We start from the raw sequence: 16,996 nt of genomic DNA, 5'->3' as shown, positions 1-16,996 counted from the left end.
ATGCGATTTTCACACTCTCCTCAACTCAAGAAATCGATTGTAATCACAACATGCTCTTTCAAGTAAATTCATGCACCCATTCCATTCATCCTAAGCTTCAAAGTTCAAGTAAAATCAAGCAAGATTTCCCAACCAGAAAGCCGAAGATAAAACATGCATCCGTCAATTACATAGATTCAAAACATCTTTATCATATAATACACCCAAAAACATGCAGCGTGCATCACAAATAATTCACAACCCCCCAAACTTGAATGCTTCATTGTCCTCAATGCATGCAAAGAAGACAAATAAAGTAAAGGGAAAGAAAACTCCCCCAAACTTGGCGTGATATCCATAGTGCATTCGGGTGGGAGGGTGGGTGTAAAAATCCTTTGCAGGTGTGCATCCTCCTAAGCTCCAAATCATTCCTATCTCCATGTTGCTCCTACAAAAAAGAAACAAAACCTACAACAAAGAAACACTCAATTCAAAATAAATGTTAGAGGAAAGAACTGAGCAAACAAAACCTCCACATATGAAATCAAAAATAAAAGAAAAATAAAAACTTGGGTTGCCTCCCAATCAGCGCCTTTGTTTATAGTCGTTGGCTCGACCTTCTTCTTCTCTTGCTCTACACTCTAGGATCCACTAGTGTAGTCACTTCTCTTGCCTCCATGCCACTCTCAATTCCAACATAGGCCTTCAAGCGTTGGCCATTCACCTTCCAAATGTTGTCATTCTTCTCATCTCGAATATCCACAGCACCATAGGGGTACACCTTGTGCACAACATAAGGCCCCCACCATCTTGACTTGAGCTTGCCCGGAAATAGTTTGAGCCGAGAATTGTATAAAAGGACCAGTTGTCCTTCATCAAAACGACGAGGCTTAATGGCTGCATCATGTATCTTCTTAGCACGCTCCTTGTAGAGATCAACGCTCTCATAAGCATGAAGCCTAAACTCATCCATTTCGTTCATATCAAACATCCTCTTCTCGGCTGCAGCATCATAATCCAAGTTTAGCTTTTGCAAGGCCCAATACGCTTTATGCTCCAGTTCTACCGGCAAATGACAAGCTTTTCCAAAGACCAACTTGTATGGCGAAGTTCCAATCGGGGTCTTATAAGCCGTTCGATATGCCCACAAAGCATCATTTAACTTTTGAGCCCAATCCTTTCGAGACGGCTTCACCACTTTCTCAAGCACCCATTTTATCTCACGATTGGAGACTTCAACTTGACCACTAGTTTGGGGATGATAGGGGGGTAGCAACCTTGTGTTGGACACCATATTTTCCTAGGAGGTTTTCAAACAACTTGTTGCAAAAATGAGTTCTTCCATCACTGATAATAGCTCGAGGTGTCCCAAAGCGGTTAAAGATGTGATTCTTGATGAACTTCAACACCACTTTGGCATCATTGGTTGCCGAGGCCACTGCCTCCACCCACTTGGAGACATAATCGACAGCTACGAGAATGTATTGTTGTCCATTAGACTTGGGAAACGGTCCCATGAAGTCTATTCCCCAAACATCAAAAAGTTCCACCTCGTGAATGTTATTCATTGGCATTTCATTTCTCCACGAGATATTGCCGGTTCTTTGGCAACTGTCACATCTCTCTACATAGGCTTTTGCATCCTTGAAGATCGATGGCCAATAGAATCCGGACTGAAGCACCTTAAATGCGGTTCGACGTGCTCCAAAGTGGCCGCCATACACAGAATCATGGCATGCAGACAAAATCTGAAGGTGCTCATGCTCTCCAACACACCTTCGAATCACTCCATCACTACAAATACGGAAGAGAAATTGATCTTCCCAAACATATGTGCGGGTGTCACTCAAAAACTTCTTCTTTTGGTTAGATGACAACCCTTCTGGTATAATGCCAGTGACAAGGTAGTTCGCCAAATTAGCAAACCACGGTACATATGTTTCCCGAGCTTCCACTTGCAACACTTGCTCGTCGGGAAATTTCTCATTGATCTTTTTCTTTCTTTCATCTTCCGTCTCTTCCAATCCCTCTAGCCTAGACAAATGATCAGCTACAAAATTCTCGGTCCCCTTCTTGTCTTTAACCTCCACGTCAAACTCTTGTAGTAAGAGAATCCATCTCACCAACCGAGGCTTTGCATCTTTCTTATTCATCAAATATTTGATAGCTGAATGGTCCGTGAACACTACCACCTTCGTGCCAAGTAAATATGCCCGAAACTTCTCAAAGGCATACACTACTGCTAACATTTCCTTCTCCGTCGTGGTGTAATTCAATTGAGCTTCATTGAGTACTTTGCTAGCATAGTAGACGGCGTGTAGGACCTTGTCTCTCCTTTGGCCTAGAACGGCCCCCACAGCATAGTCCGAAGCATCACACATTAATTCAAATGGCTTCGACCAATCCGGTGTGATAATAATAGGTGCTTCGACTAGCTTTTTCTTCAACAATTCAAATGCCTCAAGGCATTTCTCATCAAAGACGAACTTGACATCCTTCTCAAGTAAGTTGCAAAGTGGCTTTGCAATCTTTGAAAAATCTTTTATAAACCGTCGGTAGAATCCCGCATGTCCAAGGAAACTACGGATGCCCTTCACATTTGTTGGGGGAGGTAACTTCGAGATCACATCAATCTTAGCCTTATCCATCTCTAACCCCAACTCCGACACCTTGTGTCCCAACACTATACCCTCTTTGACCATAAATTGACACTTTCCCAATTTAGCACGAGATTTGACTCCTCACATCTTTGTAGGACCCGTCTCAAGTTTTCTAAGCAAAAGTCAAATGAGGATCCAAAGACGGAGAAATCATCCATGAAGATCTCCATGATGTCTTCATTCATATCGGAAAAAATTGCCATCATGCATCGTTGGAATGTAGCCGGTGCATTACACAAACCAAAAGGCATCCGACGGAAGGCATAAGTTCCAATAGGACATGTGAATGTCGTCTTTTCCTGATCTTCCGGGGCAATTGCAATCTGATTGTACCCCGAATATCCATCTAGAAAACAGTAATGGGAATAACCCGCAATCCTATCAAGCAACTGATCTAGAAATGGCAACGGAAAATGATCTTTTCTTGTCGCCTTGTTCAACCTTCTATAGTCCATACAAACTCTCCAAGAGTTTACTAATCGAGTTGCTAACACTTCATTTTGCTCATTAACGGTCACGGTTATTCCTCCCTTCTTCGGTACACATTGCACCGGGCTGACCCACTCACTATCGGAAATGGGATAGATCATCCCAAATTTCAGCAATTTCTTCACCTCTTTTTCCACCACTTCTTGCATGAGTGGGTTCAACCTTCTTTGTCTCTCCCTTACCGGCTTAGCTCCATCTTCTATCAAGATTTTATGCATGCATATTGCGGGGCTAATCCCTTTGATGTCAGCAATGGACCATCCTAGAGCTTTCTTGTGTGACTTCAGTAGCTCTATCAACTTCAATTCTTCTTCATCATTCAACATCGCCGATATCACAACCGGTAAAGATTCACCCTCACCAAGGAATGCGTATTTCAGATTTGTCGGGAGTGGCTTCAATTCTAGCTTTGGTGGTACTTCGATTGAAGGTTTCACATCTGCCGTGAAAGTATCCACCACACATTCATTCTCGAGACTTGGTTGATCAACTTGAGAATCTTCTATTTCATCAAAATCTACTTTGATTGTCGAACCAAAGTCTCTTTCCAAACTCCCCTTATCATATACACTTCCTTCCATTCTAGCCGAGCAACACATCTTATCAAAGATGCACTTGTCAAGGACATCCACTCTAAAACACGCTTTTGCATCACTAGGATGCTTCATCGCTTTCTCCACATTAATGGTCACTTGCTCACCATTAATTCTAAACGTGACAGAGTTGTCTTTCGCCCCAAGCAACACGTCTCCCGTGGCAAGAAATGGTCTACCAAAAAGAATTGGTACCTCTTTGTCCTCGGGCATGTCCAAGACTATGAAATCCACGGGGATGACAAATTTGTCTACCTTGACCAAAACATCCTCTACTATTCCAGTGGGCTTCACAATGGAGTGATCAGCCAATTGTAGAGCAATGTCGATGGGCTCCATTCTGTTCTCCAGTCCAATGGCACGTGCTGTTTTCAACGCCATCAGTGAGATCCCCGATCCTTGATCCAATAGACATTTGGTGAAAATTGTGTTGCCTATCTCACAAGGAATCACACAACTTCCCGGATCCCTCTTCTTCATGGGCATCATTCCCGAAATCAGTTGTGAGCAATTCATGCTCAATGCCACTATTCCCTCGTCTTGAAGTTTCTCCTTGTTTGCCATCATGTCCTTGAAGAACTTGGAGAACTTGGGGAAATTAGTGAAGAGGTCCACCAACGATACATCCACATTCACTTTTCGAATCACGTTCATCATCCACTCGAAGCTTTTCTCCTTTGGAGCTCTCTTCTTCCTCTTCGGTGGATATGGTGGAGGAGGAATGTGATCAGGGAAGTTGAACTTGCTTTTCGGGTCTAATGCCGGACTTGTCATCAGCTGTCCCTTTGATCCCATCTCTACTTTCTGCTTTCCCTTCTTTTCTGCCAAAATCCTCTCGCTTAACTCAGATTCTACACCATTTTCCATACTGCCGGATGCAGCCTGTTCTTGACCATGTTGGGCACCCTGCACCAACGCGGGACTTCCCTTACATGCCTCGTCCGCCCCTGCGTGCGAGGAATGCAAGCCTAACATCTCATCCGCCCCTGCGTGTGAGATGACGGAAGTACCTTGGCCGTCCATTGATGGTGTCGAATCCAACTCACGACCACTTCTCAAAACCACTGCTTTGCACTGTTCATTACCTCTCAGATTAGGTACAGTATTACTCGGGATAGTGTTAGGAATCCTCGTGTGTGATGCCGTGGCAAGCTGCCCAATTTGAGTCTCAAGATTCCTCATTGTCGCCTCCATCTGTCCAAACTTTTCCACTGTTCTTTCCTTGAAATTCTCATTCTCCTTTTGACTCTTAGTCATAAAAGAGAGAATCTGTCCCAATTGATCCTCAACGGTTGGCCTCTTCTCATAACCCGGGGGTTGAGTGTTGTTCCTCCATTGATTACCCGAGTTGTTGCTAGGACCAGCTTGATTCCATCCCGTTTGTTGAGGCCTCCAATTTTGCTGATTGTTGTATTGGTTGCCTTGATTGAACCCTTGGCGATTGTTGCCAATATAGTTCACATCTTCCACAGGTGGTCCTTGAAGACTTGGACATTGATCAGTATGATGTCCACCTTGACACAACCCACACTTCATAACGGTCACTGCTTGGGGTTGAGGAGTCAGTTGAAGAGATTTAACTGCCTTTGTCATCGACGACATTTGAGTGCTAATGTCCGCCAGTTGAGCCTCAATTGCGGTCACTCTTTCCGCATCCTTTGTAGCACCAAATGTATCTCCTGCTCTATCAGCCCCTCGCCTTGGATTGTGCCAATTCCGTTGATTGTTGGCCAGCCTTTGAAACAAAGCCCTCACCTCATCGTGAGTTAGATCATCTAGGTTCCCATTCGAACCTGCAGTCACCAATCCCGTGCCTTCACTGTTGAGCCCCTTGTAGAATTTCAAAAGGTCATGCCCCGGAGCTAGTCCGTGACTTGGGCATTTTCTTATCAATTCCGTGAATCTCTTCCAAGCTTCCGCGAAGGACTCATCATATTTCTGTCGGAATGAGGTGATCTCCTCTCTCAACTTCTCAATCTTCATTGGAGAGTTGTATTCCACAAGAAACAACGACTTCAACTCTTGGAAAGTTGCTATGTTGTAGCCCGGTAATGAGTCATACCACGCTCTTGCCTTCTCCCTCAATGAGAACGGAAATAGGGCCCTCTTAATTCGATGATGCTCCACATTTGGAGGTCTATGAGAGTTTGTCAGCTCGTAGAAGGCATTCAAATGGCTCACCGGATCTTCATCATCCCGTCCATGAAAAAGATTTCCTCCATTCACCAAACTGATGTAGTGAGGTGGAATGTTGACGTTGTCATTTGCGTAGGCACACTCCCCTGGGTACTCAATTCCCGATCTCAGAGTGTCGCCAAACCTCACCACAGGTGGTGGAATCTCATTGTTCTCAGCCATTGATTCACCGTCTGACTCTTGTCTATCCTCCCTTTCTTCACCAAAAAGCCGGTTATTTCTGATTGGGCTCGGATAGTCCGGAAAGATCTCAACTGAAGTACCTCTAACCCTTCTTCTTTGATAACAGAGTAATCCAAACGGTGGTGTACCCTGTGATCGTGTGTGCATTCACTTTTCTTTCTTTTTTTTTTTTAAATTTTACCTACACAACAGAAAATACAACAAGCACAATATATTCCTATAACCGAAAGCGAGACCTCTCGACAACTTCGGGGTAAGTCCTATAAAACGTGTGTGCTTAAGTGAAAACTAAACTACCTAACTAAGAGTTAAAAGAAGTCACCTAGAAAATATACTCCTTCATCTTAAATCGAAACACACATAAATCACCTACATTCTCATATCTCACAACATATATATTATCACATATATGCACCCATTTTCATTTTTCCATTCAGTTTATAAATCCTCATTTAAATTTCCATATTCGTTTAGCTCGTCTTTGAGCGCGCACATAGTTCTTACGGAGTTCACATTTCTAGTCAGATCACATTTTGTATCCATATCTTTTATCATGGACAAATACTTAGCTTATATCTTTGTCACATCACATCATAATTCATTTTGCCTGATTCCAAACACACATATAATCCATACAGAATTTATATATTCATCCACAACACATAGCTCGACTCGATAACACATATAACCCATTTAAGGGCACGCATTTTCAACTATATCAAGTATCAACCAATTCACATATTTACCTTCTTAACACAAACAATATCACCTTTCAAACATATATATTATCCACATGCTACTTCACAGATAATCATATACACATCATCAAATATATTATAATCGGCATTATCAAATATTTTCACTTATTTGCCCAAATTTGCTGAGCGATAAACACAAGTATGTGTGCAAAGCAAAATGCACCCGCATAGGGCTGATCAAATCCTTCGTCATACCACATATTACCTATTAATCCCTCACATCACATCACATATCGTGTATCATTTCCACCCATCACACCATTTATGCAAATCACATACATTATCACATTCTTATTCATAAACCAACACATATAGATCACAAGCAATATCATCTCTTCTTGACCAATTCTAATATCATCATTCTTAAAGCTTTTTAATCTTTCACCCAAAATGACGCTACCGAGATTCAAGCTATATGGGGTGGCCAGTCCCATATAACTAATTTCTCGGTCACACGGGAATTCCTATCCCGTACTATATATAGTGTGTCAAATCTCCATTTGACAAACTTCTATATCAACATATGGTAGCAGCTGCATCGGGTCACTGATAGTGATAACGACTCAATATTCTGTGGCATGTGTTTAAACTAACTTGAACCCAACCAGAAGCCTAGGAACGCGTAAACCTAGGCTCTGATACCAAAACTTGTAACACCCCCACCCGAACGTCCGCCGGTCGAGTAGGTGATGTCGCAATTCCGGTACCATAAAGTATGGCAATTTAAAATTTTCCTTTTCTAAACCATTCAAAAACAAATCCTTAAATCAATAATTAATATTTACAATTATAGCGGAAGTAGCTTAGTATAATATTTAGTGCTAACATGCCACAACTAACCATTCGAAAATCTATCGGTAACAAAGCTCAGTGGCCCTCTAAGGATGCAGCGCTGGAGCACACATGAAAGAAACCTCCACCGGTACTTCCAATGTTGACTAACCTGTAGCACACTCAACACTTTAGCCAAAATTCTCTACAAGCAAAAATAGTCATGCAACTTAAAAAATTCATATTATTATTTTATTTACCCGTTATTACCACATCTATCATAATATTATTGTCTCGTTAATTTTTAACATATATTGGCTAATTTGTAACATATATTGGCTAATTTGTAACATATATTGGTCAACACTTCCCATATAACCAACACATGCCCAGAAACCAACAATAAGCAATATCAATTCCAGAACTTATCAACAATCATCATTTCTTGATCTCATGGTATTTACCTGGTTCACAATCACAAACCGCTTCATAACTAGTAGGATATCAATCCAACAATTTTACATAACCAAACATATATAGCCAAATATTTCGAATTACTTTTACCTCATTGGCAATTTACTTATTCAGTAACCGAGCATATCAACATTCACATACTAACATTCAAATCTTCACCCACAACATCAAATCTCCAAACTTCACCCACATAAAGTGTATGGTAATACGAATCCTTCACCTATGTCATAACTATTCTCCGCAAGTTCTCGGATTTTCAATATTTATATCATATCAAAATCCAGTTTCATGTATAAGATATTAACCTAACACATTATAACAGATATTTCACATAAACTCATATATCGTCACGTATATTTGATCAACACATCCTAGAATTTCACGAATAGCCCCTTTTTGTGCTTAGTGACAGACTAGGGTACGCGGACCAGATCAGAAACAGAATCAGGTACAGACGCGGTCATGGTCCTCGAGAGGACGCCGCACAGACCACCCATTAGGGTGCAGACAGATAATCAGACCACCCATTAGGGTGCAGACAGATAATCAGACCACCCATTAGGGTGCAGACAGATAATCCCGGGAACAGACCACCCATTAGGGTGCATATCAGACAGATCAGATAGGGCCCATCAGATAACAGCCAATCCTCGCTTCGGTTATCCAGAAGACGAGAGATCACAGATAATGCAGCGGTGCTGTCCTATGGCATGCCAATTGTACCCACATAATACACTCAAGCACGGGGCGTAAACACAATCAAATATACTTTATATCTGACAATTTCCGGCATAACACATCAACGCATACAGATCAGATCAACAACTTCTTTTCACAACATAGCATATCAAATCAACAGATTAATTCCAACACTCTCAAAACCATCCCAGATTCCCATCAACACAAACACATAGATCAGACATCATCACATTTAATCATATTTGTATACATCTCATCATATATCATTTATCATATCCACTTTAATGCTCATTTCCATATTATCTACAGTCACAATCATATTCTTCCCTTTTCACATCTCATTACCAAATCATTCAATAGTTCATCATATTCTCATATTTTACTTCATAAGTCTTTTTATCACATAATTACTCATAATTTACTAAGATATTAATACATCAGCACAGACAGACAAATCAGATCTCATCACAGATAGATAGATCAGACATCATCACATGTAATCACATTTGCATACATCTCATCAACATATATCATTTATCACATTCGTCTTAACACCCATTTCCACATTTATATAACCATCTTCACAGTCACACTCATACTCTTCCCTTTTAATCTTTCGTCATCAACTCATTCATCAATTCATTATATCCTCATAGTTTACTTCATAAGTCTCTTCTTCCATAATTAATCATATTTCATAAAATTCATGAGTTACATATTCGCATATAAACACATAAAGCACATAAGGACATTTAATTATCACCTAAAAGTACATAAGCCATTTAAGTGCTGAGCATGCTACCTGGATGGTGTTTACTTCCAAACCTTTCCTTTTCGACGACTCTTTTTCTTCCAACCCCTTACTCTTTGACATGGTAAATAATTGGGCGTAGCTACCTTGATAGCATTGTAATATACATTAATGCATAGAGAATATAATTTTGCATATAAGCCAGACTCTCTCATCTATTCTTAAATATTATTCTATATGTAAAACGTAAAGTATTTCTATAATTCTTTATTTATCTTCAACATAACCACTGCACTGGACTGATTTATCATTAATGTTCGACCTTCATTAAGAAGAATATAGAGACTATCTTTGACATTTAAAAATACCCAAAGAAGTCTAGTTTATAATCCAACAAGATTTATTCAAAATCCCCTAATGATTTAAGAGATATCACCATTTTCCCACAGACTACCAAAAGCAAACAGTTTCTGGCAACATTTTCAGATCAATTGTTAAATATACTAAAAGTACTTGTAAATTCTTTATAAATTTCAAACACTAACTAGATACCTTATAGTCAATTTAGAAATTTCTTCATCAAATTTACCTCTACCTCAAGCACTCTGAATAATTCAGATAAAACACAGAAAAACTGGCTGTGTTACGAAAATTCTGACAGATATAGATGTATTTTTATAACAATTTATTGATGTATTAAACGAACTCCAAAATTCTCCAAAATATTCAGGGCGTTACTAGACTCATCAAAGGGGTTTTAAAAATTGTTAAACCATAATTTTCACAGTTCTACATATGCCGAAATATTTGTAACAGATCGTTGAAAATAGGGGGTATAATTCGATTCAAACTTTTATATCAAATTCTATTTCCACTTATATTTAATCATCACAATAACCATAGATCTGATCTAACCTGCAGATTTAATCATAAAGACCATGAACCCTAAGCAATAATTTCAATTCTCATGTAATCTCTGTGCTAGAGTTCAATAGATTCTACATACCATAAACCCTACTCATTAAGCACATATTCATCAATTAATCAAAAATTCCAAACACCCTTTACTCCATCAAATTCTGGACATAATTCTCCAAACCCCATCTCAAAGTTTCATCAATTTCATGCTGTAAAAAAAAGTATAAATAGAAAGAGCTTACTTGATTTATCAAGGTTTATGCAATCGGACGATCGATACAACGAAAATCGACAACGAGGCTAGAGCTTGAACCTCACGGTTTCTTTCTCTCATGGTGACCGTGAGTTTTTCTCCCCTTCCATAAGGTTGAGGGTCCAGTTTTTTTAAATATATATATCAATATAAATAGCATCCACTCATTATAATATATGGCTTTCAAAATTGTACAAGTGGCATAACTTCTAATAGCCACATTTAACTTTCTTTTTCTAGAGTTTTCTATAAATTTCAAGATAATATTGAAATCAAAACATCTCCAACATCTCCAAGATTTCGTCCCCTTAGCTTTAATCAACCATATATATTCCTTATCATGTGAATATACTAAAACAACTCTCTAGTCAATCTTATATCCAATTATTTTATTCTCATGATTTAATCCATATATTAAGTTCAACATTTAACTAATATAATCTCTAAATTATACAAGATAATAGCTTAGTACTTTGATTAATACTCTTCATGTTTTCGAAGAAATCGGTCAAGGACTAAACTGATGACTTTCAAATTTTATCAAAACAAATCCTCCTTAACTCACATCATTTTTCAATTCCATCACTTAACTTTCATTTAATCACTTTCTAATCATACACTTTAATATTTCAACTTATTTCCTTCTCAATTTTGAATTAACGTTTCCATAGCATCAAGAATTCCACATGACATCTACCAAACAATATCACATACCAATATACTTAGCACATATACAGACCAACCACATTTTCACATATCCAACCACTATTTTCAAAATCGAATTATTCGACAAGAGTCCTGATTCTCCGGTTTCCTAATCGGAAAAACAATTTCCGACTAAGGTCACTTCTTTGGGGTGTTACAACTCTACCCTCCTTAAAAAATTTTGTCCTCAAAATTTTACATGATCTAAATGGTTATAGACATTTATCGTACTATGTCATCTAATCTCTATAATCTTCTAATTTTACACGCCCCTCGTATCTTCATATAACATCATTAATTTATTATAACCTGGTATAACTTCTTTATTCTATCTTTCATTTCCTAGAACTTGCCAAAGTCATAGTCATATCAACTCACCAACTTCATAGAATATGATACATAGTAAAATCCACAACTTGACAACAGTCTACACAGATTGTCAAGTTAAATTTAAAGAATATAACACATTATCCACACGCCAACACGTTTACAAATCACATTTATTATCATATATCGTGACACATATACCAATCAACAACGCTCTTACATAAAAATATATATACATATTGCTATAACCGACATTCTCTTAAATCGAAACACACATAAATCACCTACATTCTCATATCTCACAACATATATATTATCACATATATGCACCCATTTTCATTTTTCCATTCAGTTTATAAATCCTCATTTAAATTTCCATATTCGTTTAGCTCGTCTTTGAGCGCGCACATAGTTCTTACGGAGTTCACATTTCTAGTCAGATCACATTTTGTATCCATATCTTTTATCATGGACAAATACTTAGCTTATATCTTTGTCACATCACATCATAATTCATTTTGCCTGATTCCAAACACACATATAATCCATACAGAATTTATATATTCATCCACAACACATAGCTCGACTCGATAACACATATAACCCATTTAAGGGCACGCATTTTCAACTATATCAAGTACAACCAATTCACATATTTACCTTCTTAACACAAACAATATCACCTTTCAAACATATATATTATCCACATGCTACTTCACAGATAATCATATACACATCATCAAATATATTATAATCGGCATTATCAAATATTTTCACTTATTTGCCCAAATTTGCTGAGCGATAAACACAAGTATGTGTGCAAAGCAAAATGCACCCGCATAGGGCTGATCAAATCCTTCGTCATACCACATATTACCTATTAATCCCTCACATCACATCACATATCGTGTATCATTTCCACCCATCACACCATTTATGCAAATCACATACATTATCACATTCTTATTCATAAACCAACACATATAGATCACAAGCAATATCATCTCTTCTTGACCAATTCTAATATCATCATTCTTAAAGCTTTTTAATCTTTCACCCAAAATGACGCTACCGAGATTCAAGCTATATGGGGTGGCCAGTCCCATATAACTAATTTCTCGGTCACACGGGAATTCCTATCCCGTACTATATATAGTGTGTCAAATCTCCATTTGACAAACTTCTATATCAACATATGGTAGCAGCTGCATCGGGTCACTGATAGTGATAACGACTCAATATTCTGTGGCATGTGTTTAAACTAACTTGAACCCAACCAGAAGCCTAGGAACGCGTAAACCTAGGCTCTGATACCAAAACTTGTAACACCCCCACCCGAACGTCCGCCGGTCGAGTAGGTGATGTCGCAATTCCGGTACCATAAAGTATGGCAATTTAAAATTTTCCTTTTCTAAACCATTCAAAAACAAATCCTTAAATCAATAATTAATATTTACAATTATAGCGGAAGTAGCTTAGTATAATATTTAGTGCTAACATGCCACAACTAACCATTCGAAAATCTATCGGTAACAAAGCTCAGTGGCCCTCTAAGGATGCAGCGCTGGAGCACACATGAAAGAAACCTCCACCGGTACTTCCAATGTTGACTAACCTGTAGCACACTCAACACTTTAGCCAAAATTCTCTACAAGCAAAAATAGTCATGCAACTTAAAAAATTCATATTATTATTTTATTTACCCGTTATTACCACATCTATCATAATATTATTGTCTCGTTAATTTTTAACATATATTGGCTAATTTGTAACATATATTGGTCAACACTTCCCATATAACCAACACATGCCCAGAAACCAACAATAAGCAATATCAATTCCAGAACTTATCAACAATCATCATTTCTTGATCTCATGGTATTTACCTGGTTCACAATCACAAACCGCTTCATAACTAGTAGGATATCAATCCAACAATTTTACATAACCAAACATATATAGCCAAATATTTCGAATTACTTTTACCTCATTGGCAATTTACTTATTCAGTAACCGAGCATATCAACATTCACATACTAACATTCAAATCTTCACCCACAACATCAAATCTCCAAACTTCACCCACATAAAGTGTATGGTAATACGAATCCTTCACCTATGTCATAACTATTCTCCGCAAGTTCTCGGATTTTCAATATTTATATCATATCAAAATCCAGTTTCATGTATAAGATATTAACCTAACACATTATAACAGATATTTCACATAAACTCATATATCGTCACGTATATTTGATCAACACATCCTAGAATTTCACGAATAGCCCCTTTTTGTGCTTAGTGACAGACTAGGGTACGCGGACCAGATCAGAAACAGAATCAGGTACAGACGCGGTCATGGTCCTCGAGAGGACGCCGCACAGACCACCCATTAGGGTGCAGACAGATAATCAGACCACCCATTAGGGTGCAGACAGATAATCAGACCACCCATTAGGGTGCAGACAGATAATCCCGGGAACAGACCACCCATTAGGGTGCATATCAGACAGATCAGATAGGGCCCATCAGATAACAGCCAATCCTCGCTTCGGTTATCCAGAAGACGAGAGATCACAGATAATGCAGCGGTGCTGTCCTATGGCATGCCAATTGTACCCACATAATACACTCAAGCACGGGGCGTAAACACAATCAAATATACTTTATATCTGACAATTTCCGGCATAACACATCAACGCATACAGATCAGATCAACAACTTCTTTTCACAACATAGCATATCAAATCAACAGATTAATTCCAACACTCTCAAAACCATCCCAGATTCCCATCAACACAAACACATAGATCAGACATCATCACATTTAATCATATTTGTATACATCTCATCATATATCATTTATCATATCCACTTTAATGCTCATTTCCATATTATCTACAGTCACAATCATATTCTTCCCTTTTCACATCTCATTACCAAATCATTCAATAGTTCATCATATTCTCATATTTTACTTCATAAGTCTTTTTATCACATAATTACTCATAATTTACTAAGATATTAATACATCAGCACAGACAGACAAATCAGATCTCATCACAGATAGATAGATCAGACATCATCACATGTAATCACATTTGCATACATCTCATCAACATATATCATTTATCACATTCGTCTTAACACCCATTTCCACATTTATATAACCATCTTCACAGTCACACTCATACTCTTCCCTTTTAATCTTTCGTCATCAACTCATTCATCAATTCATTATATCCTCATAGTTTACTTCATAAGTCTCTTCTTCCATAATTAATCATATTTCATAAAATTCATGAGTTACATATTCGCATATAAACACATAAAGCACATAAGGACATTTAATTATCACCTAAAAGTACATAAGCCATTTAAGTGCTGAGCATGCTACCTGGATGGTGTTTACTTCCAAACCTTTCCTTTTCGACGACTCTTTTTCTTCCAACCCCTTACTCTTTGACATGGTAAATAATTGGGCGTAGCTACCTTGATAGCATTGTAATATACATTAATGCATAGAGAATATAATTTTGCATATAAGCCAGACTCTCTCATCTATTCTTAAATATTATTCTATATGTAAAACGTAAAGTATTTCTATAATTCTTTATTTATCTTCAACATAACCACTGCACTGGACTGATTTATCATTAATGTTCGACCTTCATTAAGAAGAATATAGAGACTATCTTTGACATTTAAAAATACCCAAAGAAGTCTAGTTTATAATCCAACAAGATTTATTCAAAATCCCCTAATGATTTAAGAGATATCACCATTTTCCCACAGACTACCAAAAGCAAACAGTTTCTGGCAACATTTTCAGATCAATTGTTAAATATACTAAAAGTACTTGTAAATTCTTTATAAATTTCAAACACTAACTAGATACCTTATAGTCAATTTAGAAATTTCTTCATCAAATTTACCTCTACCTCAAGCACTCTGAATAATTCAGATAAAACACAGAAAAACTGGCTGTGTTACGAAAATTCTGACAGATATAGATGTATTTTTATAACAATTTATTGATGTATTAAACGAACTCCAAAATTCTCCAAAATATTCAGGGCGTTACTAGACTCATCAAAGGGGTTTTAAAAATTGTTAAACCATAATTTTCACAGTTCTACATATGCCGAAATATTTGTAACAGATCGTTGAAAATAGGGGGTATAATTCGATTCAAACTTTTATATCAAATTCTATTTCCACTTATATTTAATCATCACAATAACCATAGATCTGATCTAACCTGCAGATTTAATCATAAAGACCATGAACCCTAAGCAATAATTTCAATTCTCATGTAATCTCTGTGCTAGAGTTCAATAGATTCTACATACCATAAACCCTACTCATTAAGCACATATTCATCAATTAATCAAAAATTCCAAACACCCTTTACTCCATCAAATTCTGGACATAATTCTCCAAACCCCATCTCAAAGTTTCATCAATTTCATGCTGTAAAAAAAAGTATAAATAGAAAGAGCTTACTTGATTTATCAAGGTTTATGCAATCGGACGATCGATACAACGAAAATCGACAACGAGGCTAGAGCTTGAACCTCACGGTTTCTTTCTCTCATGGTGACCGTGAGTTTTTCTCCCCTTCCATAAGGTTGAGGGTCCAGTTTTTTTAAATATATATATCAATATAAATAGCATCCACTCATTATAATATATGGCTTTCAAAATTGTACAAGTGGCATAACTTCTAATAGCCACATTTAACTTTCTTTTTCTAGAGTTTTCTATAAATTTCAAGATAATATTGAAATCAAAACATCTCCAACATCTCCAAGATTTCGTCCCCTTAGCTTTAATCAACCATATATATTCCTTATCATGTGAATATACTAAAACAACTCTCTAGTCAATCTTATATCCAATTATTTTATTCTCATGATTTAATCCATATATTAAGTTTAACATTTAACTAATATAATCTCTAAATTATACAAGATAATAGCTTAGTACTTTGATTAATACTCTTCATGTTTTCGAAGAAATCGGTCAAGGACTAAACTGATGACTTTCAAATTTTATCAAAACAAATCCTCCTTAACTCACATCATTTTTCAATTCCATCACTTAACTTTCATTTAATCACTTTCTAATCATACACTTTAATATTTCAACTTATTTCCTTCTCAATTTTGAATTAACGTTTCCATAGCATCAAGAATTCCACATGACATCTACCAAACAATATCACATACCAATATACT

General features: G+C 37.3%; 1 non-coding gene and 1 pseudogene across 1 annotated transcript; one reads left to right on the top strand and one right to left on the bottom strand.

The window, feature by feature from the left end:
• Positions 1–57: 57 nt before the first annotated feature.
• LOC121809352 lies at positions 58–16,665 on the bottom strand (annotated as a pseudogene).
• Positions 5,586–5,692, top strand: LOC121810147. Its single transcript, XR_006052405.1, has one exon. It is a non-coding gene; the product is annotated as a small nucleolar RNA R71 (small nucleolar RNA).
• Positions 16,666–16,996: the final 331 nt, after the last annotated feature.

This window comes from Salvia splendens, chromosome 6, assembly GCF_004379255.2.
Source record: "Salvia splendens isolate huo1 chromosome 6, SspV2, whole genome shotgun sequence".
In the NCBI taxonomy this organism is placed as follows: Eukaryota; Viridiplantae; Streptophyta; class Magnoliopsida; order Lamiales; family Lamiaceae; genus Salvia; species Salvia splendens.
This window is presented reverse-complemented; position numbering and strand designations above follow the sequence as displayed.